The sequence below is a fragment of the Acomys russatus genome, chromosome 6 (genome assembly GCF_903995435.1).
Source record: "Acomys russatus chromosome 6, mAcoRus1.1, whole genome shotgun sequence".
Classification (NCBI taxonomy): Eukaryota; Metazoa; Chordata; class Mammalia; order Rodentia; family Muridae; genus Acomys; species Acomys russatus.
Genome location: NC_067142.1, coordinates 32,010,837 through 32,036,529, shown reverse-complemented (window position 1 = coordinate 32,036,529; position 25,693 = coordinate 32,010,837). Strand labels below are relative to the sequence as shown.

General features: G+C 49.7%; 1 protein-coding gene across 17 annotated transcripts in view; it reads left to right on the top strand.

Moving 5' to 3' along the window:
* Positions 1–25,693, top strand: part of Nfasc (neurofascin) — a 169,966-nt gene that overhangs the window by 21,321 nt on the left and 122,952 nt on the right. The window contains exon 1 of one of the 17 annotated variants that reach the window (XM_051147393.1): positions 12,337–12,528. The exons of the other annotated variants lie outside the window; for them this stretch is intronic. The gene's annotated coding sequence lies outside the window, so the exon portion shown is untranslated. Of the gene's footprint in view, positions 1–12,336; positions 12,529–25,693 lie in introns of those variants that run through there. 17 annotated transcript variants of the gene reach the window in all.

Sequence of the window (25,693 nt, the reverse complement as noted above, 5' to 3'; positions counted from 1 at the left end):
TGATCCCAGCCTCCTAACAGTCCTGCCAGGTGCTCTGACTGGGAGCCTTTAGCCAGGATTCCTAGGACTTAGGCTCAGTCACCAAATGACAGGTAGAAGGAAAGTCTATCCACACGACTCTAGCACAATGCTCTTCTCACTGTCCAAGCTGCAGATGAGCAGCTCATGCATGCACGCATGCACCAGGTCAGCATGGAAAGGCGTCAGGTTTCAGACCGTTTTCAATTAGGGACGTCCAACCTGCCTCCCCAGCTGTGTGGGGGAAGGGCACGGTTGTGTGCACAAAACCCTGTGTTGCACAAGCAAAGACAGACGTATGATAATGATCTCCCACATATGCAACGCTCCAAAAACTAACAGTTTGCCAAGGCTCAGTTCTCATGGTGTAAAACTGACGATTTCAGCCACGCCTGATGGTGCAGGCCGGTGATCCCAGCTACTGGGGGGCAGAGGGAGGAACGTCAGAGGTTTAAGACCTGATTGGGCAGAATGGATTGAAGGCCGGTCTTGAGACCCTGCCTCAAAAAATCAAGACTGTATGGATATAGTGCAGTGGTTAAAAACCCACCTCACGTACATGAGGCTCTTGGCTCGATTCTCAGTACCTCCAAAAGAAGTCAATGAGTTTAAAGAGAACAGTTAGCTGACACTTAGATTTGCTCTGTTGTGCAGCCTCCCCCCTCTCTGGTTTCAAACTTTGCCTCGCTGCAGAGGATGGCTCATACCTGAGGAGCAACGTTCGCATCTCTGCTCTCCTCGGTCCCTGGTGGCCGTTTGTGTGCTTTCTCCGCATGGATTTGACAGGAATGGGCATTTCACGTTAGTAAAAACGTAGAACACACAGCCCCTGTGTCTGGCGTTGCTCCATTTCCATTAATGCCCTGGCGGTTCATCCACGCTACGGCACACATCAGTACTTCCTCTGGTGGCGGAGTTATTGTGTGGTGTGTTTGCACACAGTTCCCCTCACCAGTCACCTGTTGGCGGGCCTTTACCTGTATGATGGATGCTGCTGTCAACAGAGGCACGGTGCTTGTGTGAGTAATGCGCATGTCTGGTTCTTAGGGGATATTGCTAGGGGTGGAGCTGAGGGCCACACAGCAGTCCTGCCATCTGTCATGCTGTGGTCCACAGTGGCTTTGGCCACATTTTAGCCACACTGAAACTGTGCGGAATTCTCACCTGCCTGGTTTCTTGCTGGCTGGTGCTTGTCTCTTAAGCTAAAGCCCCTCCTCTATATCTGCCCGCTGGAGTTGGACAGTGGGTTCTCTTGTCTTCCTGAACACATGCCCTAGCCCACCCCGCAAGGTCCCGGGCCTTGGCTCTTCTTCTGTCTGCTGTTCTGTGTCTCACTCTGCTCTGCCTTCAGCCTCCCGTCTTCTCAGCTGGAGGATGAAACCCCCAGAAACTGGCTGGTTTGTGATGTAGGACAGGTGCTGTCCCCTGCACTGTCTGCCTCTGCCTACCTGCTGCCAGGGCTGTGGCTGGGCTCAGGGCTAATTGCTGTGCTTCTCTTGTGGCCTCTGCCCTGAAGCTCATGGCAGGAAAACATGGTATCTCACTGTCTTCTGACCTGATAGCTTAGATAGTTTTCAGTCCTGCAGATCTTACAGATAGCTTTCAGGGTTCCTAATTAGATAGCACGCTGTTTTCTAGGGCTACCCAAACAAGCACCACAGACCGGGTAGCTTCAATGACAGACACTCATTTGCTCCTGTTCAAAGCTAAAGCACAGGATTGCCGGGGATGATTTCCTCTGAGAGCTCTCCCTAAGTTATAGGCGGCCATTTCCTCTGTGTGTCCTCACGCCCTTTCCTCTCAGTACTTGTTTGTGTGATGATGTCTTACCAGGCTATTTATTATCGGAGTAGAGCCCACAGCAGCGACTGCATGTCTCTTCACTTGCCTCTCGCTCTAAGGTCCTTCGTGTTAGCATTTCAGCGTGAGTTGGTAGACAACATAATCCATCTATAACAGGTGGCTGGAAGAGCAAAGCTGTGTGATGGCAAGGGACAGCCTGGGGCTTGGGGAGGAGGTCTCTTGATTCTCTGGACTCCTGTTGGGTCTCAGAGTGACTCACTGAGGCAAACACAGAACAAGTGGAGTGGGGGCAAGAATAGTGGTGCCAGAGAAGAGGGCACTGGGGGCTTTGAGAAGGGGAAAGAACCACTACCCCTGATCAATAATTTATTCCTGGGTACCAGGCAGGAGGGTGTTGCCATGACAACAGGCCTGCCTGCCTGTTAACCTCTCAGAGCAGCCTCTCCTCCCTCAGCTCCCTCTCCCTCCTTCTCTCTCCCCTCCTTTGCTTTCTAGTTGACATTTTCCTTTTTCCTTCATTTTTCTTCCGTGTCTTCAGAGAATTTTTGCAAAGTAGAGCCTGCCTGCGCCTGGGCCCGCTCCCTTACACATCTGTTCACTGCAGGGACTTTTGGGCCCTCAGTGGTTATGCCAACTCTCTTTCCACCATGTCTATGACCTGCACTAAGAAGTCCAAAGTAAGAGGTCCTCTCAATGGCTGAGCCCTGGCCTCTTGCCTTAGCACAAGAACACTGGGTGCCTTTCGTACAACCTGTCTGATGACCTCCCCTAGCTTGACAGCACTGACTAGGCATGCTCTGCTCCCTGCAGCAGGTTCCTTTGGGCTCAGAGTGACTTATGAGCCAGGTATCATCTCATCGCTGTCTGCAGCAACTAGTCCTCTATTCCTTCCTGGCCTTTGTGGGTTGGAAGATTCGTGTAGTTTGCAGCTAACCAGAAAGTCTGTTCCACTACAGGGACTTTGCCTTTGTGCCACATAGTAGAAGCCCAGGAAACTTCTGCATGTTTATGGAATAAACAAAGAGAAGGCCAGGAACAGACTCCTACCTGAGCCTCTCTTCCAGTATTTCCCAGGGGCCCTTTTGGCTCCACCTGCTATACTAAACGAGACCACTGAAAAATTCAAGTTATTGTCTCGCACATAATAACCATTTAGGACTTCACATTATTAGCCGTGTAATTGGGGCTAAGGATCTTGTCTTTTCTCGGTGTTGGTAAATCCTTCTGTGTAAAGATTAGAGAGGTACACCTTTCAGCTAGAGGCTGCCACGGAGGCTACCAGGCTGGAGAGCACGCTCAGCGGCTGCATGACGGTGAGCTTCCCATAAGGCCAGAGCTGGGATGAAGAGACACATCAGGACCATGTGTGAGCATCGGTGGGGGTCAGGATAGGAAGGGAAGACAGCAGGAGAGAGGGGCTGGGTGGCTCTGGCGACCACCTCTGGGAAGAATGGTAACCCTCCCAGCTCTGCTCTCCCCCCTCTGCAGCCTGCAGTTTGTAATCTGACAGCCGTGAGTGGGATCCACAGCTGTGCCACAAAGGTCCTCCTCTCATGCTGCTCAGACACGCCTCCGTCCCTCCCCTGGCTCCACATCATAAACTGTGTTTAGGACAAGCCTGATAGTTGGAGGTGGTAAAGGGCCAGGGCATTGGGCTGAGTGTCCCTGGGCAGCATCCTCTGCATTGGCCTCTTCACTTTACCACTCTTGAGGGTCTCAGCCCTATTGCCTGGGAGAGTTGCTAACTGGGTCCCACAGCCATTGCTTTACCATTTGCAGACCTCTCCTCCTAGAATCCAGCACAGGCATCTCCCCTTCCTTTCTGGTGGTAAAATACATATACATAGAATTTACATTTAAATCTTTCCCCTCCCTATGCTGGAGTTTGAACGCAGGGCCTTTCATACACCAACCTTCTGGTAATCAGCCCTGACTTTTGAGAAGTGTATATAATTCATTGGTATCTAGTTTCAGGACTTTCATTGTCCCCCAAAGAAAACCCCCTGTCAGTTAAGCAGTCATCTCCTTTTCTGGGTTCCCAGTGCCTGGCAACCACTTGTTCTGTCTCTGTAGACTTGCATGCTCTGGGCATCTCATATAGCTGGAATCATACAAACTGACTGTGGGTGTCTGGTTTCTTCCACTCATGTTTACAAGGTCTAAACGGCTGACCTGGTGAGCACCGGTACTTGATGCCTTGTGTGTAGGCACATTTGTCTGCTCCTCTGTGGATAAGCTGTTTGGGTTGATTCCACCTTCTGATGTAAAGGTGCTGTTGTGAACACTTTCATGTGTAAGTTTCTATTTGAACACTTCTTTAACTTTTGGTGGGGCACACCCAGCCATGAAATGGCTAGGTCACGTGGCAGCTCAGTGTTTAATTACTGAAGAACTGGCAAGCTAGGTTACCTCTTCAGGCTCATGACTGAGGGACACTTGAGAGAAGTTTCTGGTCCTTATCCCTGGGCAAGACCAAGTAATATGGTTGAACACTGTAAGGGCGTGTCACCCCATAGCTGTGGGGTTCTTTCTCAGAATTTTCCTGTTATGATAGGATCTTATTCACTTATGTGCTACCACTGCTCCAAGCTGCATTTTTTTGTTTCTTTTTTTTGTTTTTGTTTGTTTGTTTGTTTGTTTTTAAGCGAAGCCAGTGCGCAGAATCTAATTTCATCTTCGGGGCAGTAGCCCCCCAAAACTTCTCTTTCTTTGCCTTTGACGCCAAACGCTCACTGTCGGCAGCTGCAGCACATGCTCTCCATCTTTCCAAGCCTTGCCTCCATCTTTCAACCTGAGGAGAAGAAAATCATGTGTACTCTGACAGGATGCCGTCACGCCTCTGTGGGGGCCCTTTAAAAGGTGTGTGCGGCAGGCTTTGAAGGCGGTGCCACGGAGAGCTAGGAAAAGTCTGCTCCAAGCTTCAGCCGAGCAATAGGCTCCCGGGGGACCTCTTTGAAGAAGACAACACTCATTTAAATGTATAAATTCCAATTCATTTGAAAGAAGAGTCAGACAGCTTTCTAGGCTTACCATAAAAAGCTGCTGTGAATGGTGGTCGAATTATGTATGCCTTTAGGAAATTAAGGAGGATTTGCCTGTCAGGACTTTTAAGGGGATGAAGTCTAAAATATAACCGGGATGTGTGGTAGGGATGGCTGATACCGAGCAACACTGTATCTGGGCTGCCCAAAAAGAGCCAGTGAGGAACCCAGGCTTAGAACAGGTGTCCCATCTTAATAAAGAAGGAAGGGTACCTAGGGAGGCTGGCTGGGAAAGGGGACGTGCGGAGAATACTGCTTCATTTGTTGCTTTCCTTTTGGAGGTTGGGGGGACTAATGTGAGGTGAAGGGAGGCTGGTGAGAAATACAGGCGGTCCCTTGATGAGTTAGGTTTTGAACGTTTTAAATACTATGTCTCCTACTGTAACTTGGACTGTCAAGGATGCCCTTTAAAAATGAAGCATTTTAGCCAGCTTTGGAAGGCCTGGAAAAGTAGCTTTAAGGCAAAGCACCTAGGCTAGGCATGTTTGACCAGATGGGGGTCTCCTCCTTGTTCAAAACCGGAAGCTATCGGGGATGGAGATGGAGGAGAGAGGTCCAGTGAGTAGCCTTGGGGAAGGGTGATGGCTTAAAGAGTCTTTATCAGATCCTTAGGAAATTTCAAAGGCATAGGAAGCTGGTGACACTGCCCTCACCTGCACCCAGGACTGAAAGTAGATGACAAGGTCAGGAGAATTTCAGAGCCATGTACGGGCCGCCCCCCCCCCCCTTGGCCACTCACCACCACAGTAACTCACCAAAAGCTTTGAAGAATGCTGCCCTTTGGGGAAGGAGCGCCTCTGCAAATGTTTTCCCAGCAGCCTTTTCTTTGGGATCCCATATTAGTGGCTTGGTAGCAAAATATGGCAGGGTGCTGCTGCTTTATTATCATTATTTTTGAAATTGTAGATATACAGTCATTGAACTGATTTTAGCCGTTTCAGGTTTATAACACAGAGCTCCGTGTACAGAAGACAGAAACCTGTAGCTACCAAGCAGCGGCTACCCACTTGTCACCTTTCATAGCTCTGGTCTAAAGTCACATCTCCATGAATCCCCTTACTCTGGCTCATCCATAGATGTGAAATCATACCATCTCTGTCCCTTTGGCATATTTTTTTTTTAAGAATTCAATTTTTTGAACTGTTTATTCATGTTTTGTTTTTATGTGTACGTGTGTGGCTGTGTGAGGTGGGTGCTCCCCATGCATGTAGGAACTTGTAGAACAGCAGAAGACATTGGGTCCCTGAAGTTACAGACAGCTGTGAACTGCTGTGTGGGTGTTGGGAATCGAACCCAGGCCCTTTGGAAGAGTAATCAGTGCTCTTAACCCCCGAGCCATCTCTTCAGTCGCAGCATAATGTTTTTAAGGTTCGTCTACATTATAGCGTGTATCTGAACTTCATTCTTTCTTCATTTATTTATGAAGAAGGGGGTCAAATCCAGCTAGGCAAGCAGTGTACTGACTGAGCCACACGCCCAGCCCGTTTATGGGGTCCCTATTTTCTGTTCTTTTGGCTTTATATAGAGAAGGTGCTTCTCTGTTTAGTTTGCTGAGAGACTATTTCCTGCAGCGGCTGCACCATTTTGCGCTCTCGTGGTGATGTAGGAGAGCCCTCGTCTCCTCACACCCTTGCCAGCACTGTTATTCTTTCTTTTATTCCACTGATTATAGCTTTGCTCGTAGGCATAAGGTGGTATCTCACTGTGGTTTTATTCTGCATTTCTCTAATAACATTTTTTTTTTTTTTTGGTATTTTTTTTTCATGGTTGAGTGTTATGGGCTCTTCACATATTTTGGGCATTAAACTCTTAGACATATAATTTGGAAATATTTTCGTCTACTCTGCAGGTTTCTTTTTACTTTTTGGTAATATCTTATGATGCGCAAATGTTCTGGCAAAGCCCCGTTTATCCCAGGCCCTCCCTTTCACTGCTTGTGTGACACATCGAAGAATCAGCTTTCACACTCAAGGATGTGAGATCTGCATTTTACTTAATCACAAGAGTGTTGTGGTTATAGCTCTAATATCCAGGTCACCCGATCCATTTTGACTTAATTTTTGTTTATAATTGAAGCATACACTGAAGGGCTCAACTTCATATTTTTTATTTTTCATGTGAAAACCTGGCTGTCGCAGCGCCATTTGTTGGTGACGCTCTCCTCCCCTCATCCAGGGGTAGAGTGGGGCTCTTGTCACATGCATTGTTCACAGATGTGTACATTCATCTGTGGACTCTCGTTTCAATTCCGTTCTCTCTGCTCAGCACACTGATCTGAGCACCATGGCCTTTTAAGCTTTGAAATTCTGAGGTGTGACTCTCTCACTTTGCTCCGTTTAAAGGTTGTCCTGGCTACTTGAACTTCCTGTGATTTTGAGTCTTCGTTAATGTGTCTTTGTGGACACACATACTGCTTTCTACTGGATGGAGCGGGCTTGCTAGGCCCTGAAATACAGGTGTCTCGGCTTTGGCACACTGTTCCTGAGTGTGCTGCTTTCTTCTGAAAGCGCCATGACAGGCCTGTCCACTGGGCCACATCCCCTGGTCAGCCTTTCTAAGAGCCTCTGTTCTCAGAGTCCAACACTGCTGCCCCCTTCACGGGCGGCATGAGTGTCACATCCAACTCTCCCAGTACCAAGCCCTAGAGAGTGCTTCCTGCCCTGTCTCAGTGGGTGGCTATCAGGGTTTCTACTCCGCTCTGGGAACTGAAGATCTGGCTGGTCATGGAGATTGACCAAGCTCATCATCACAGAACTGAAGCTCTGATCATTCAGGAGAACTTTGGTCTTGAATAATGTGTCTGATGAAGCAGCCATGTTGGTGGAAGGAGTCAGACATGCTTTCTGGTATGGATGGGGCCTTGGGAGCCGTGTCCAGCCCTTGAGAGAGGTCAGTTCTTAGGTAACCATGTTTCTTGAGAATGAAGAAGCTGCCTTCTTCTCATGCAGAACCTGAGTCCAGAGGCATAGAAGGGCCTTTTCCAGCCATTCCTGCCGCACACTGGGGCTGGCGACTCTTTGGCTTTCACCTTGTCCCTGCCAGCTCTCACACTCTTTCCCTCTCTTTCCCTCTCTAGCCTGCTGATGTGATAGGTCAGTAAATGTTTCCTGCATGCCTGTTTGCCATTAGATGAGGCACCTGAGAAACTGCAGAGATAGAGTGCAATGAAAAGAGAACAGAGTCTATGCTTAATAAGGATGTCTACGGCCTGCTCTGGAAACCAAGGGTGGGACTGGTCACCTCCAGCTGAAGGACTGGGCAGACATCACAGAATAGGGAGCCTGGCACTTGACCCTATGGGATGGGCCCAGCCAGGGCTCGCCATGAAGCAAAAGTCTTAGGCTCAGAAGGCTGAGGTATGCAGGTGGCCTTCCTCTGCATCTGGAGAAAAGCAAGTGTGTGCGATTACTGTATGTTGACAGTGAGGCTGCTGGGTGTCCACCTGGGCCAGGAGGGTTGTATTCTGTAGAACAGGGATGTCCCTCAGAGGTCACCTGTAGAAGAGTCTCTAAGTGCTGCTCTGTTTTCAGCTGGAGAGTGCCCTAGTGAGAGCAGGGGGTACCGTGGGGCTTCGATTCCTTCCTTTTCTAGCTTCTGCATCTACAGACACCATGAACAGACACATGTATACACACCCTGCACACACACACACACACACACAAACACATGCCATGCACAAACGCATGCGCGTACACACAGGCACACATCATGCATGCAGAAAGACACAGAGCTACTATGCACAGATCAAGGTAGACATGCGTATGACAAACACACATGAAAGACTCAATTTTAAAACACCTAATGTATCTCACCAGGCGTGCACACACATACCACCACCACTACCACTAACACAAGCCTATAAATCCATACATACACACATGCTGAGATGCCTATATACACCTGAGACGGACTTGTACACAGGAATACAGAGTCACACTAAGATAAGACAGATATCCTAGAACAGATGTGTGCACACACCAGGGAGGTGCACTGAGATACTTTAACACACACACACTGGGCCACACAGGCACACACCCACTGGAGAACACATGCGTTACACACACAGTGACTGAGACCCTTCCCCAGAGATAACTTCCACAGACTCACACTTGCACACCTACACACTAGCACAACCACAGTCAGACCTATACAAGCACACCTGAGCAGAGACAGGGACAGGTCCATGTGGTCCTGACTTGGCCATGAGTCCTCCAGAGGCTTGTGTTAGTCAGACATTCATGTGACCGTGACCCAGTACTTCAGAGAAACAGCTCAAGAGAGGAACTGTTTGTTTTGCCCATGGTTGCAGAGACTTTAGTCCAGTGTGGCATAGGAATGTGGCCGAGCAGGACAGCTCACCTCGTAGCAGCCAGGAAACAGAGAGACAATGTCTGCAAGAGCTTCCCCGTTTCCCTTTGATTCCATACAGGCCCACAGACCGTGGCATGTTGCTGCTCTCATTCAGGGTGGGTCTTCCACTTCGTTGTCTCTGTAAACACGCTCACAGACATTCCAGACTCCTTTTCTCAGTTTCTCTAACCTCGTTTTCTCAGTCCTATCGAGGAGACAGTCGTGACAGCGCGTGGACCTGGCTAGCTTCAGTGACTGGCTTTTCCACAGCTGCTGACAGCCTGTGTACTCAAGGTCTTAGGCTTGGACGAGACCTCAGGGATGGTTGTGGCCCACCTGCCCCTCAGTGCCAAGCTCTCTACAGCTCTGAGGTGGGCCGTCCAATTTCTACTTAAGCTCTTTGGGCAGAATCTATCATGACCGCAAGTTTCCTGTTGTACAAACAAACAAACAAACATTTGATTTCCAAACTGGACCAGAGTGTGTACCCAGAAGTCAGCTGTTAGCTAACAGGCATGGGTGAAGGGCTTCTGGCTTGCTCAGCTTACCCTTGTCCCCTCTATGGCCACAAAAGAGCAATCCCCTAAGTCATGGTATTGCAGTTCTATTTCAACATGAAAGAAAGAGCCAGACGGTTGGATTTGGTACATGAGGTCACCAGGGCGGGGGAGCAGGGAGTGATGTCCAGCAGGCTAGTGACCCTGACAGTGGAAAGCAGCAAAGAGCACAACTCAGCTGCCTGGCCAGGACAATGCCATGAGTGCTCCTCCAGGCCTGCCAGCTGTCACTGCAGCCACTCTGTATTGGCATGCCTGCTGTCCTCTTCGAATGTGACCCACATTCAGGTGGACTGTCAGCTCTCTTCTATGCCCACGTCCCTCTGCGGCCTGTCACTCCTCTTCACTCCACCCCGTTTCCCTACTGGGGTGTCAGCTCCCTAGGACGGGAAAGGAGATATGCCTCAACTTTGAGAACCAGCTGATGGGCTGCCTAGAAAAATGCCAGGGGAACAGCAAAGTATGGCAGATATATTGGGCAGAATTTGTGCAGGGGGGACATAGAGAGGCAGTGACAGGAGCAGCTGGGTCTCCTCTACTCCTCAGTGATGGGGGGTGGCATCCTTAATGCCCACCCAGCTTCCTCAGAAGCAAATCTCCCTCTGTTTCTCTGTAACATGTGCTAACTCTTTGGTTTGGCATTAGCCCCTCCACCCCATTCATCTGGAAGAGGGATTGCTTCTTCAGGGGACCTAACCAACCAACCCCATCCCCACCCCCAATATACCTGTTCTGTTCTAGCTCTCTTCCTAAGCCAGCATCCCCCCATGTACTCTTTTCCATCTCCCTGCCCCCCCCCCCCAACAAATGTCATTAGCCATGCTTGTTGTAGGCCAGAGAAATGGCTCAGCAGCAGCTCTGGAGAGAAGCAGGGCTTGGGGCAAAATGTGGGCTTCAAGAAGCCAGAGGCAAGAGCTGCTGACCCGATTGAGGCCCAGTGTGGTGGGCAGACCCACAGGGGTGGCCACATCCAAAGCCGAGGACCCCGCCTTCAATGTGCTCTAACCACCGTACTCTTGTGGACAAAAATCATTTTATGTTCTTTCCAGAAAATTTAGGAAATATAACCAAAAAAAGGGAAAACACACATTATCTGTAATTTTACTCCCAGTGATTATCGTTGTATTTTTACCATTTACTTTTTCCACCTTATTAAGATAACCTTATATTATTTTATCATTGCGTTTCATTGATTATGATGATGAGCGTTTAAGCTTTTAACATATTTTCCATTCCTCAGGCACTGTCATTTACTGAACCCTTATAATTTAACATGTAAACAAAGAAATGAAGGCCCAGAGAGGCTAAGTACCTTGCTCAAAGTAACACAGCCTGTAAAAGGCAGAGCCAGATTTTGAACCCAGATCCTTTGGTTTGAGAATTTATCATTTCTATTTTCTTTTAAACTATGGACATATTGTAATAACTGTGCTCTATTATTTCCATGTTTTGCCTTTATGAAAATTTCCTTTCATGTACATGGGTTTGAAATTATGGGTCCAACTAATAATCAGAAAAAAATCTATATGAACACGTGTGGACTTTGTCTTGCCATTGTTCCTTAGACAATATGGCAGAGCTGCTATGTACACATTATCTTGTATCAGGAATTTTAAGTAGAGGGGGGGGGGCGGGTAATTAAAAATATGCACAGGTTCCGTGAAGACAACACAGCATCTTACATATAAGGAGCTTATGTGTCTGGTCTGGGTGTCCACTGGGCCTGGAACATTGCTCCCACAGGTTCTGAGGGCGTCCGTGTTTGCGTGAGCTCTGACTTAAATATTCCCACTATCCTTGATTTTTCACTTAGCGCCCACTTCCAGAAATGAAGTTTATGGAACAAGGGGCACAGACATTTTAAAGCTGTTTAAATGTTCTACACTTCCTGCTCTCCAGAGGAGGGTTTGGAGAAACCATGACCCACTCCAGCTTGCCCACCACAGGGAAACCAGGGTGGTGGAGCAGTTGGAAATTGGTTCCTGAAGGGTCACCATGGGGATTGGAGGTGTCTAGTCAGCAGAAGTGTCATGGAGTGTTGAGTGGAAGAGAAAGATCTGCCCCCCAGACTTTTACACAGAAGTGGCCAGTGGGTGGAGGTTGTGGAGAACCCTGTCTGCCTTGGCTAGAACAGCACTGCTGTCGGATAACCCTGGCCTAGGTTCACGCAGGATGTGTGTATAGGACAGGGCTGCCACACAGCACACACACACACACACACACACACACACACACACACACACACACAAAACGTCTTTGAGTTATTACTGGGGGAGTCTGCCCTCCACAGCCCCCATCTTAGGGAGCCTGGTCCAGGCTGGTACCTCTCCCCATCTATCTCCTCAGCCTGAAGAGCACAGCCTGGCTTGTGTCACAGGCCACACAGCTCCTCCATTATGCATGAGGGGGACACAGCGGTGAGCGAGTGAGCCAGGCTGAGGGAGGGGACGGGCCGTTATTAATAAACAAGTTATTGTGTGGTGTTCCATTTAGAGAACTCTCAGAGGACGTGGTGGGCTTGAGATAATAAAGCCCTGTTTATGTTACACAGGGCTGGGAGGTGGCAAGTGGGGGCTGGCAAGAAGCAGGGACACCAGGAATGGTTTTGATTCCTCCTGGGGTAGGGCTGCTGTCTTTGCTCTGTAGAGGGCCAGAGATGCGAGAGGGCCTAGCTGGGATTTAACTCAGAACAGCTTTCAGCATCACCTTGTCCTGGAGGAAGGCACCTGCCAGCAGAGAATCTGGACCAGCCAGAAGAGGTGGGTGGTAAGCTCTTTCTTGCTCCTGGCCTCCTGCCTGTCCCTCCCCCTGTCTACTCTGACCTTCTGAGGCTCCCTGGAGGTGTGTGTTGGGACCTCCTAGCCCAGTGGTTTGGTCAGGATTAGCAGACAGGCTTGGAAGGCAGAGGGTGACAATGAGAGTCTTGTATATTCTTAGTAGGCTAAAATTTTAGGAGAAACGGGGCAAGGGACAAGTACCCAAAGTCCTGGTGAGGGTGGACAGTGGCATCCTGGTCTGAAAGTGAGGCTGTCTAGGAAAGAGAGACACTGAAGAGCTGTCGGGTGGGCTGATTTGGGGGTGCTCATTAAGTCCCAAGGACTGTGTTGGTTTTGTGGCCAGTCATCTCCTGGGCGAGGATCCTATTACGGTTCTTCACCTTTTGCTCTGGGCATCTGGATCCCGAGCCACCTCGCCCTCCAGCGGGGGCTGTCTGGCTCAGCTTTGGTGCCTCTGCATGTCAAGGCAGAGGTGCAAAGCTGCTTTTGGGAAGAGATCCTGTGCTGGTTCTGAGGAACCTTGGCTCCTGTCACTTGTGAATGAGGACAGAGAGCTAGAATCTGGCCAGGTCTGAGTCCCTTGGCTCTATTGGAACCTGATGGCTCTCTCCTGGTCCTTGTTGTTGTTTGGAACAGCTCTTCCCTGGCACCTCCTCGGAGGTAGAAAACTGCCTTCCAGGACAGCTCTGTCTAAGAGGAGGTGTGCCAGTGGAACAGATTATGGGGGGGGGGCAATCTGTTCTGTCCTCATGGGTGCAGGCTTAGAGGCAGAAGTTTGGATACAATGACTTTAAAGTTGTTTGGGTTGAAGATTCAGTGCCCTTGTTTAGGTTAGGAAGACCACATTAGGTCCAGAAGGAACAGACCCCCAGTACCGGAAGAGCATTGCATCGCTAGCTGAACTCTGAGGGCTCAGCCTCTCCAAACGCAGTTTAGCCCTCCGCCACGGGCAGTGTCAGGAACCGGGGATGTCTAGGATGCTCTCTCACCATGGAGCACCCTGACCCAGCCTCTGTGGGGCCTGAGGAGGAAGAGGAGGAGGAAGAGGAGGAGGAAGAGGAAGAGGAGGAGGAGAAGAAGACATGGGACAGAATCACAGTTCTCCCAGCCCCCACACTTCAAGGCAGCACCTGCCAGTCCTAGGAACAGGCCGTGTCTGTGATGTGCATGCCAGGCCACCTGCTCTTCTGCCTACAGAGGTTGTGTTGTCAATCAACCATAGGCTGCCTGGAAGACACCTGGCTTGGAGGGATGGCCCAATGATCTCTGGCATGCCTGTGAGGGGCAACTATTGGCTCTGTTGTGTGCTTGTCAGTTGTTGGGAGCAGGATTAAGAACCAAGACAAGGCCTTCTGCTTAGAGGCTGAAGTAAGCCAAGCTGTCGGCCAGTTCTTTCTCTGAGGTCAAGGCTCATGGTACACTGGAAAGAAGCAGTGAGTTGGGTTTGCCCCATGTTGGTAACACAGTCAGGAAGGCTAACCCCATGGCAGGCCCTTCCCTGAGCACTGGGTGCCCATCTTCTCACAGCTCTCCCAACAACTTGCACTGTCTTTACCTTGGAATCAAGGAAACGGAGGCGGAGAGAAGCTAGCGACATGCTGTCCAGTGTCTCAGCCAGTGACGGGGCCCAAGAGCATACATTCTAAATGCTCTGACCCTGACTTCTCAGGAGGGAGATGACAGAGTGGATTATTTTTGGTGACCACTAGAAAGAACTAAGGTTTGATGCAAAGAAACAGTTCCTGCCAGTGAGGAGCCTGGTGGTTGGCGTGTTCTTCCTTAGAGAGCTTGGCGAACCCTGCCCTTCAGGCAGAGCACTGGACTCTGGACCAATGACCGCTCAGCAGTTTTCCTTCTGAGGACTGTGGCAGCTGCTCTCTCACTGTAGACCAGCATGAGGTACTCAATGGGGTGCTAGACTAGGATCAGCACATACAGGACACTCCAAGAAGTGGTGGGATGTTGGGTTCTAGGGAGAAGCCTGGCTTGCCGGAGAGTTCTCAGAGTGGGTGGGGGAATATCCGTGAGGAGCTGGAGCAGCCTGGGCTTGGTGAACATCTCTTTATAGCCTTCAGTAGGGTGCATCTGTTACCTAGAAAGAGAGGCTTCTGCCCCTCTCTGTTCTCATGATCCCTACCACAAAGTCCCGGCCTGTGTAAGAACCCAGCACACTATTGCATGTGCTACGGGGTAGCAGCCGAGGCCTGAAAAGTAAGAGGAAAAGGCCTTCAGTTAGTCCTGTGAGCCATTCAGGTGGGGCCGGGGCACCTCCAAAAGCTTCTTCCTCTCTGCTGTGCAATCTGTGGTAAGGCAGCACCCCAAGGAGGGTGTCTTCCTCCTCAGGAGCTGTGAGGAGAAGGGACAGTCAGCATCCTGGGTGTCATGAAGCGGAGTGGTTAGGCTGCCTGCTTCCTGTCCACTTCCACTTCCGCCTGGGTGAGCTCCCAGTCTTCTCAGCTGTCAGGTGTGCTATTAATAGCTCCTGCCCCTCGGACTCTGATGCTTAAAGCTGAGAGCACAGGAGAAGGAAGGAGGGAACCCCCTGTCCAGGTGTCCGTGGCTACTGTGTCTTCTTCAGCCCCAAGCCTTCCTGTACCAATACATGTCCACAGCTAGGCCTCACTAGGGTTTCTAACTCCAGCCCACTTCCTCCTGCTTCCTCCTGCACCCCATAGTTGGGAGAGCCAGTGCTGGGCCACAAGACCACCGCTAGCTAGCTCTCTGCCCAGACTGTCTCTGGTCCTTTTTGGGGCCTCTGGAGGTGAGCTCTCTGGCATTTGGTGCCTGTGTCTTCCTCACAGCTCAGCAGTGTCCTCACTGCCTGGAGACCTGGCTTTATTCCATGCCCTCTTTGTGCTATGCCAGGCTCCCTTGGGAGCCCTGCCTCCAACTCTTGAATCTTCTGGATCCTCCACCTCCTCTCCACCTCCTGGCTCCTGTCCTGATCGCACCCGCCCCACCTCCTCCCCTTCCCGGCTGGTACCCTCTCTGCTCCCTTTCTTCTGCAGCCACCCACCTGGTTTGAACCTCACCTGGGGGGGGGGTGTGTGCTTCCCAGAGACTCAAGCGCATTTTACATTCCTCCAAAAAACTTCTCCCAACTTTAAAAAATATCTTTGGGGACCTACATCTGCTGTGAACTCAGCAGACCTGGTATATTTCCAGGAAGAGCTCAGTGGCCCTCACTCTGGTAAAGGGAGCGTCCACTGCTGTATTCTTTTGACATATGTTCTCAAGTAATGTCTTCAGTAGCCTGGTGAGATAGATAGCAGCCTTTATTTCATACTCAGGCGAACTAAGTGACTTGCCTGCAGCCACACAGGGATCAGGTGGGAGAACGAGAGCTCATGTGTGGGCCTTTATGTTTCCCTTAGAACCACTGGGGTTCTAGAAGGTGGGCGGCTACAGGAGATTCAAGTGAACACATATGAGCTCCTGTCGTACGGGAGCTGGGTTTCTGAGTGAGCAAACCCAAGCCTCCTGCCATGGTCCTTCCTCCAGACTCCCAGACTTGTGGCCCCAGGCCCCTCTCAGAAGAGGCTGAAGGGAAGGGCTAGAGGGATGGGGGTACCTTTCCAGGGTCCCTAAAGCTTAGACCAGAGAGTGGAGCCTGAAAGAGGCTCTGAGTTGCTGGGGGAGGGGAAAGAACAAAGCAGGGAACCTGGAGGTGGCTGAGTAACACAGGTCAGCTGTTTCTTTTTCCTAAAAGTGGGCTGTGAGGGAGCATTCAGCAAAATGCTTGCAGATTATCCAAGAGGCCAAAGGGCCAGAGACCTGTGCAATCCTGACTGACTGACTGGCAGCTTTAGCCTCCAGTGGGGCCTGAGTGCTAGCTCAGCCCGCTACACACCCCTGCTCCTCTGCTGTGGCTTCTGTGGGGAAAGATGTTAGTGACTGAGTGCGCTCAGTTCATTGTGCACACACCAGATGTGTTATGTTCATTGTGCACACACCAGATGTGTTATGTTCATTGTGCACACACCGGGTGCACTTCGCTCACTGTAGTTGGCTCTGTGGTTGTGGTGGTGGAGCATCACAGATGCTAAGCATTTACTCCACCTCTGAGCTGTGCCCTTCTATTAATTTTCAAAACCAACTGTAGGGATGTACAATATGCACTTAGGAAAATGTACATTTGTTAAGGGCACAATAGGTGAGTTTTGACGTGTGTATGTGTGTGTGTGTGTGCGTGTGTGTGTGTGTTTAAAACTGAGTAAAAATGCATGTGAACACCCATACCCATTCTTTTTAATGATTTCCGTTTGCACATGACATCGTAAGGTGGTTTTATGAGGTGCATTGCTCAAGTGTACAGATAAGAGAGACATGCCAACACAGTTAAACTCAGGGCCACAAACACCCTGCCATTAACTAGGCATACTTTGGTGTTCTTGATTTCCTCGAAGTGTCTCTTGGACAATTTGTCTCTGTAAGTAGTCCTGACCTTATCAGTTATGTTAAGGTTCTGGCTGCTCAGCCAGACCCAGCAGTAAGGTGGTCTTTCTCTTCCCATAGCTTTTTATCTTCCCCTGCCTCTCTGTGCTGCCTCAGTCCCAAGCTAAAGCCGCACTCATTAGGCATAGACTCTGTTTTCCTTCCTTCCATCCTCTGATAGCCACCATCCTTCATTCTGCCTCTGCGAGTTTAACTACACCAGGAACTCAGATGAACACAGTCATACAATATTTGTCCTTTTGTGTTTGGCTCATATTGTCATAGAAAAAAATATGTTTTTTTCTGGTGAGATATCACTCTGCACACTTACAGATTAATAAGGCAAGGCTCTTTAATAGCTTACATCCAGCTCTAATGCTCAAATGGGAGCCAGCCTTGAATAGATTTCAATAACTTGTATACAACTTGGGCTGATGTGTTTTACACATGCTTAAATCTTAAGTCATCCTTAAATCTAATATGTCCCAACCCCAGGTTATGTTTTGGACAGTTTAGACAGAGATGAGAGACTCCAAGTCTGTCCACTTGGTTAGATGGGAGATTTACACAGCAAAGGTATTGCCAGAATTATTTCTTAAGTACACCAGTGTTGTTCCTTTTGAATAACTGTTACCCAGGGTTATGTTGCCCATCTGGCAGAATTATGTTTTTCAGAAGAAGAGAACTGTGGCCTGTCTGGCAGGCCAGGACTTAACAGTGGCTGCATCTTTGTGGGGCTCCCTGGGGCTTCCTGTTTGAAGTTATGTTCTTTGGAGAAGGGCCTAATGGCTGGTCAGTCTTGGTGAACAAACATTTACATTCTAGCATTGGTGAATTTTGCTAATTTCTAACAGGCCTAATTAGCACACCACTTATCTGTGGGGTGTTTCGGAGGCAGCTCTCCCTTAGCTAAATTCTACTTTGCGTGATTTAATGTCTCCCAAGCAAACCTATTAGCAAATCCTTTATAATATCAGTTCTGTTCCTTTGTGTTTCCGCTACACCAGTTTCACGTCAAGTCAGGTAGTGCTCAGCTCCATCACCTTTCAGCAACTGTCAGAGTTTTCTTTCTTAAGGCTGCTATCGTTACATTGTAACTGCACATCACTCTTTTTGTTCTGGCAACCCCGCTAAGGAAAGCAACTTTAGGAAGGATGTCTTAGCCTACATTGTCAGAGGCTGAGGTGTGATAGAGGCAGAGTCACCAAGAACATCACAGTAGCCAGGAATCAGGCGTGTGGTGGGGAGAGAAACTGGGGGGACCGGTATACTCTTCAAAGGCACACCCCAGCGGCACGCTGTCTCCAGCTCCTGACGTTTCTCGCTTCCCTAAATAGTGCTACCATCTGCTCCTGTGGGGGACATTTAGTATCAGACCACACAAAAATGTGCAAGCCACATTTGGTTGTCCATCTCTTGGTAGACAGACGTTTGAATTCCTTCCACCTTTTGGTAATGGGCTGCTCTTGTGGGCACTGGTGTACACGTCGTCATGGCAACCTCCTGTGTTCAGCATCTTCCAGGCAAAGCCTGGGCTCTGAGTTCTTGTGCATTCATGCCCCTGGCCTGCTTGATACCTCTAGTCAGTACCTCCAGCACTGACTGCTGGATGATCTGCTGTAGCTCTAGCAGTCTTGATCAGTGGTTCTCAACCTGTGGGTCGTGACCCCTTTGCGGGGAATTCACATAGCAGAGATGCTGGATATCAGATAGTCACAGGACGATTCATAACAGCGGCAACATTACAGTTATGAAGTAGTAACAAAGTAATTGTATGGTTGGGGGAGGGTCACCATAATATGAGGAACTGAAATGAAAGGGTCACAGCATTAGGAAGGCTGAGAACCACTGGCCTTGCTGGGTTCTTTCTCTAGAAGCTTCCTTCTCAGTACGTGTTGGCCACCAGCTGACTTCTGGAGTGTGATTCCAATAAGGCTCTCAATGCAAGAATACAGTAGAGCATCGCTATTTCATCAAGAAAAGCGATGACACTGAATGTCATCAGGCACCCACTGTATTCACTGAAGGTGTTACCACGCTCCTACATGCGCCACCTTTCATATGGCGATCCTGTGAGGGAGGATGAAGACCCGGGGACAGTCTCAGAGCTCCAGCCCACACAGGCTGCCACTCTTCCTCCGCACACCTGTGTAAGTCCCTGGACTTCCAAAGCAAGTGAACCAGGGACCTTTGCTTGCCTTCTTCCTTTCTAACAGAACCCCAGGCATGGAATTCCTTCCGTGATTTGAAAGAAAAATCTGTGGGGCTTCCTTGCCCTAGCTCTCGCAAAGTATATAGAATTATATAATTAAGGGTTTTCGTTTTACAACGTATAAAAAAAAAAATAGGGAGAGCAGCATAATAAAGCCCCACATGTCCTCTGCCTAGTGCCAAGGACAACCTCTGCTTGGCCCATGTCCTTCCATGCCTCAGATTCTCTTTGATCTGGGGTCCCAATTCATGGGGTAGCAGTTGGTGTTTTCTGGATGAGGGCAGGAAAATGGACAAATCTGGATATCCTGGAGCAAAACCCTCCCCAGCTGGCAGAGTGTTAATTGTTCTCCCCTGCACCCCCATGCCAGAGTCCCTACATCTTTCGTCTGGCTCTTGAGCACTGTCCAGGAGGCTAGGGACAGGGAGGGTCCGAGAGGCCAGCCAGCCCTGCTAGGGTGGTTTGCAGAGAGATTTCCTTCATTTGAGCATTTTCTTCCTGTAGATAGATTTTATTGGAGATTGTTTTGAGTGGAGACGGGTCAAATGAGGATGGCCTTTACCTTGGGTTCATGGTGTCCATGGTGGAGCTGCTGGCTTTATGGCAAAAGATGGCTGGACCAGCAGAAAGCGAGCACATGGCCACTTCAGAGATATTCAGCAAGAATATATGTGCTCATTTGTGAGATAGGGCCTTGCTGTGTGACCCAGCTTGGTCTCAGACTTGAGCTCCTCAGCTTCCTCAGTGATGAGTTTACAGGTGTAAGCCACCCTATCTGTACTAATTTTCTTCTAAAAACAAAGAAAAGCTGAAAGTATCTACAGTGTGTGCCAAGTACTGACCACAAGCTGAGACTACATGTTGGTATCCGTTCACACAGAGCTTGTGGCCCACAGAAGGAATGGCTGATAACAAGGGTGTGACAAGGGATGTTATGGATGTCTGTCCACTGATATGTGTTCTTGTAGCATTGGGGAACAGCCAAATGACACTTATTTCTAACCAAAAAAAAAAAAAAAAAAAAAAAAAAAAAAAAGACCGTGGGGCTCATTTTTATTTAGAAAGCAGGGCAATTCGTTTAGAAGAGAAAAGGAACGGAGGCCTGAACCTGAAATGGGTGGGGAGAAGAGAATTCAATTGGATTTTCTGGTTTGCTGTATCTTAGTGTTTTATTGCTGTGAAGAGACACCATGACCACGGCAACTCTTATAAAGAAAGCATTTCATTGGTGCCGGCTTACCGTTCAGAGGTTTAGTCCATCCCCGTCCTGGTGGGAAGCATGGTGGCGTGCAGGCAGACGCGGCGCTGGATGGAGAAGGAGCTGAGAGTTCTGCATCTGGGTGGGCAGGCAGCGGAAAGACAGAGTGACACAGGGCTCAGGCTTGAGCGTTTGAGACCCGCCCCCCCCGAAGCCCACCTGCTAGTGATGCCACACCTACTCCCACAAGGCCACACCTACTCCCACAAGGCCACACCTACTCCCACAAGGCCACACCTACTCCCACAAGGCCACACCTCCTAATAGTGCTACTCTCTATGGGCCTATGGGGGTCATTTTTATTCACACCACCACAACTCTCTGGTTTATTTCAAAGATTTAGCTTTTGTCCAAGGTGAGCAGTAGGGATAGAGCAGGTGTGAGGGGTAAAACAGCAATCAGCCGGCGTGGGGTTGTAATGGGGTGGGAAATTGGGGAGGCATGCCCAGTTCTTTCTTGAGGCCTACTTTGCAAGTTTTGATGTGTTTCCTAGAGATAGATACTGAAGCCAGCCCCAGCTACTCTAGCAGTAGTTTTTTTTATTATGTTTTGTTTTTGTTTGGTTTTTGGTTTTTTGGTTGTTTTGTTTTTTTCAGTATTTTCAGTTGATTTGTCTCATTTTAGTATTTTATTTACTTTTGAAAACAAAGGCTTGTGTCGCCTCACTGTGAGATGGGATGGACGTTCCTCTGACTCAGGGATGGGGCAGTGGATCCTTTTCATAAGCTTTCTTATTGTGTGGTCTGGGTTTCTGTCATTTTCCAGTTGTCCTCTCCCAGCCCAAATTCCCAAGTGTTATTCAAGCAGGAGAAGGCCTTGTGTGTGGACCAGCGCATCTGTCACGTCTATGTGCTCCTTGCTACTGAGAGAGGAATTAGGTGGAAAGGGGAAGAGGGCGGCTCTCCGAAGAAGCCCAAGCTTTCCCAACCAGCCAGAGAAATTATGTCTTCACACTGAATAAATGCCTTCTCACCAAATGAGCTGACTGGAGAGCATCAGCCCTCCGGCCCTCTCTCCTGGGGCCGTAGCTCACAAATGCTGGTTGCTATGGATACAGGCAACTGTGGTTCTCCTGGGGGTTATGGCAGCATGGCTGTGGTGGAGGCAAGGCAAGCTGGTGTTGGTGCATCCCCAAGATGGTACCTCTTCACAGAGGCAGGGATTAACGTTGTCTGCACATCACCTCAGCACCCAGGACCCTAACTGGCCACGCCACCCATGAGGGTGTGTACCCAAGTTCAGCCACACTGTGCCACTCTATCAGTGGCCACTCTGCCTTTCTAGTTCTGGAGGCTGGCAGAGCTAACTGGGACAGTGCTCCCTGGAGTGAAGGTGACACATGTCAGCTTTCTGTGAGTGGGACCCTGTCCAGGAAGCTGAGAGAGAAAGAGTTATCAAGTGGCAAGGGAGGTATAGTTCGTGCCATCAGGGAGCTCCCATAGCTGCGACACGGACCCTGCCCACAGTGAGCTCCCTGCCTGATGGGACAGCCAGGGGCACTTGAATACAACACGCTGGAGAGTAGACAACCAGGCACAGAATGGGTGGCTCCTTTGTGTGTGACAAGGAGTCTTTTCTTGCTGGATGTGCTGGCTCATGTCTGTAATCCCAGCACTCCAGGGGGCTGAAGCAGAAGGGTCTATAACAGAAGACCACCTTAGACCACATAGCAGGATGGGATCCATCATAGCCTCCCTCCCCGCCCCTCAAAAGATCCTTTGTTTGACTGGACCACAGTCAGGTTCCTGGACCTCTTCCCAGGTCTCACTTTGTTCTCCCTTGCAAAATCCAGTTTTAGCATGGGTCCTGCTGAGTCACTCGGCAAGAACCTTCCATTTCAGTATCTGCCCAGGGTCCTCCACCTCCACCACATCTTAAGTTCTTAAGTGGCATTTCGTCTCGCTGGCCTGTCTTATTCGACCAGCTTAGTTTAAGTGTTCTCGTAGTTTCCATGCACAGCCCCACCCCCTTCCAGGCTCTACTAAGAACTGAGCCCAGTCTCTCCCCTATTGCAGAATCCTGTTATTGTGGGTGGCCTCCGTCTTCCCTCTTTGGTGGGCTTCAGTTAACTTCGTCTTCTTTGATTTAGCGAGTGTCCCAGAATAATTGCCCCCTACCCCATTTCAAACCTCCGTGGCCTCCCTTCATGCCTCTTGGCACAACTCATCCCCATGGCCGTGGGACCTGGCCCAGCCTACTCATCTCTCCTCATCTGCCACGTTCCAGCCACACTGGTGTTTAGGTTGATACCAGCCCTGGAGTTTTTCTTTGCTATTCTGCCTGGAACTATTTTCCCATTGCCTCTCAGTTTAGTCAGGTCTCTTGGCCACTTCATATAAAGCCAGCCCTCCATTCCTCCCTCCCTCCCTCCCTCCCTCCTTCCCTCCCTTTCTCTCTCCCTCCCTCCCTTTTTCTCTCCCTCCCTCTCTCCCTTCCTACCTCCCAAACCCCACTTCTTTTTCAACTTTATATTTCTGTTGCCTGTGCTTGTGCTATTTATATAGCTAACATTTTATTGCCTGTCCCATCCATTGAAAAGGCAAGTCCCCAGAATCCAGAGATAATGTCTTGCTTATGCCTGAGTCTCATTGCCAAGGGCTTTGCCTGGCACATGTGAGCTCCTCAATAAATAATGAGTGACAAACTGTAGCTCAGTGAGTGTCATTGAATTCCGGGAGAATGTTCGCAATATGTTTTTCTATTGTCTTCCCCATAATAAAGGGAGCACTTCTCATTTGCAATTTTAATCGGCACTTGAAAGACATTTTTCAGGAAAGTAGATTTCAGGTTTAAGATACTGTCTCTCGAATTTCCCTGGCGGTGGCAGGAGGTGGTGGTGGTGGCAGTGGGGGTCAGGGGTGCCCTCTGTGCTTACAGGAACCCATGAGAGCTTTGTTCCTTCTGTGGGTATCTACATGTTACTCCACACAGGAAACTGGACCGTGCAGGGGCTTGAGATAGCATGCACTGGAGCCAGTCACCAGAAGCTTTTCTGGAAAGCAGATCTGTCTTTAGTAAAAGACAAAATGTGCTGGGCCCTGGTTTATGCAAATGTTGAGAAACCACCTGGGCCAAGCCCTTGTGCGTACCAGGGAATAAGATCTACCTGGCCCAGCTAGAGTCTGAGCTTGGCTAGGACAAGGTAATGAGGATGAGGGCTTTGGAAGTCTGCATTTGAATGACAGGGTGTACAGGGCTGGGACTGCACTGGAGTGGTGACCCATGAACTCTGCTCTCTGGCCCCTTCTTGGTCACTTATTTACGGCCCTTTTAAAGCTATGTTAACATGATGGCCCCTCTGGGGAGCACCGATCCTCCTCCCATGGCCTGCACAACTGGGATGTGGGGCATCTGTGTGTACAAGAGTCAGCTGGCAGGTGGAGGATGACCCAGCCCTCAGGAGGATGGCCCTCGGCTCAGCAGCTTGCGGCCCTTTGTTTAATTGGGAACCTGACAGGCCAGAGGTCAGCATTTTCCTTGGAAGATATCAGAGCTTGCCATGGCGGGGTGGGAGGGGGGGGGGCTGGGCAGGGTGGAGGGGAGATTAAGGTCAGGTTTCCAGGGAGCTGACTGGGATAAGGTCCTATCTCCATCAAGTCTCCACTATATACAGTCTGGCTGGCGTCAGCAGCATTTGACTGGCATTGCAGCTTCTGCAACCTGGTTACAGGGCCATAGAGCTGGGCAGCTAAGAGTCCTTTCAGAAGCCAAATAGGACCCCATTCTGAGGATGGAGCATCTGAGGACCAGCTATTGGAGGAGCTAGGACCTGAACCTGGTGTCCTGGTGTCCTGGTGTCTAGCTCCTTAAGGGGCCAGGAGAGCTGGGCAGCCATGTGGCATGGCAGCAGTGCCCCAGCACCTCAGAACCCTGTCGTGTTTCCCAGGATGCAATAAGCTTGGCTAGTGTCACAATAAGTGCCTTTTGCTCCGTACCAGAACAACAGCTGTTCTTCTACACGGTGGTAGCGATGTGGCGGCTCCCTCACTGTGTCGCCTCCAGGTGCTTTCAGGGGCTGTAGACTGCACTGGGCTCCAGTCAGCACTGTGTTCATGTAGACTAGCCTGGGATGGATATGCAACTGGCCTGAGGACGCAGGAGGCCTGCCACATAAGTCTATATCTGCTTCTCCTGTTAGCTTCCATCCTCCAGGCCCAGTGAGTGTATTGGTGGTTCTTAAAACCACATATCCACTTGTAAATGTTTGGTCTTGCTTGTTTATCTGTTTTGAGGGGAGTCTTTCTAGGTGGTCCAGGCTGGCTTAGAACTCAAATTCCTCCTGCTTCAGCCTCCTCCATGTTGAAGTGACAGGCATACATTACCTTGCTCAGCCACGCATGCGTATCGAGTCCTGTCCTCTCCTCTCCCGCTGAGGATTTGGCAGGGAGGTGAGCAAGATGGCACTGGGGTGGAGAAGCTATTTCAAGCTGAAGCTCTGCACTGTTCTAGCTCTTAGTTGGGGGAGCCGGGTTCACACCTGAATGCCTCCCCCTTGAACCCAAACAGGATCTTTATTTAACCTCTTGGAACCACGGCTTGAAAGGAGATTTAGCCTCATGCAGCACGGTAGTCAGTGAACTGAGATGGCACACTGCGTGGAACATTCATCTGTGTACTAGCACACAGTAGGTGTACATGACTGTGTGGGCTTTGTCCTCACCGGCACAGTGGTTGCATGCAAATACTGTGACCACTGCTGTGGTTGGTAGTGGGAAAAATAAAGAGAATGGCACACTCCAGTCCTTAATTTCCCAGGGCCGCTCTATTCCATAGGTAAAGAGAAGAGTGCACAGCTGTCACCTGTAAGGATGTTGTGGGAAGGTGACTTTAAAGGCCTTTAGACCACTGAGGGTAGCATTATATAAACGACTTTGTATGGTGCCCAGTGAAGCTCTTCGATACGACAGGTAACAAACAGGAAGCTCTCCAGGTAGGGCCAAGTAGATGCTCTGGACCAGATCTCTCCATGGTTACCATCCACTAGGCACCTCCTTCCCAAAGACCAGAAAATCTGTACGGCTTGGTGGATAAAGAATCCTCCACCCTCTGTGCTCACTGGACTACGTGGGATGCTAGAAATATTCCTCAACCCACTAAAGGAGAAAGAATTGACCAAAGCTGGTGCCAAAATATTCAGTAAATTCAAAAGAGCCTTGTTTACAAAGAAAGTCGCCAGGCTGGGAGCTTCATCTTCTGATTTGACATCACAGCCTGGTGGGCGGGGCCTGCTTCTCGCCCCATCC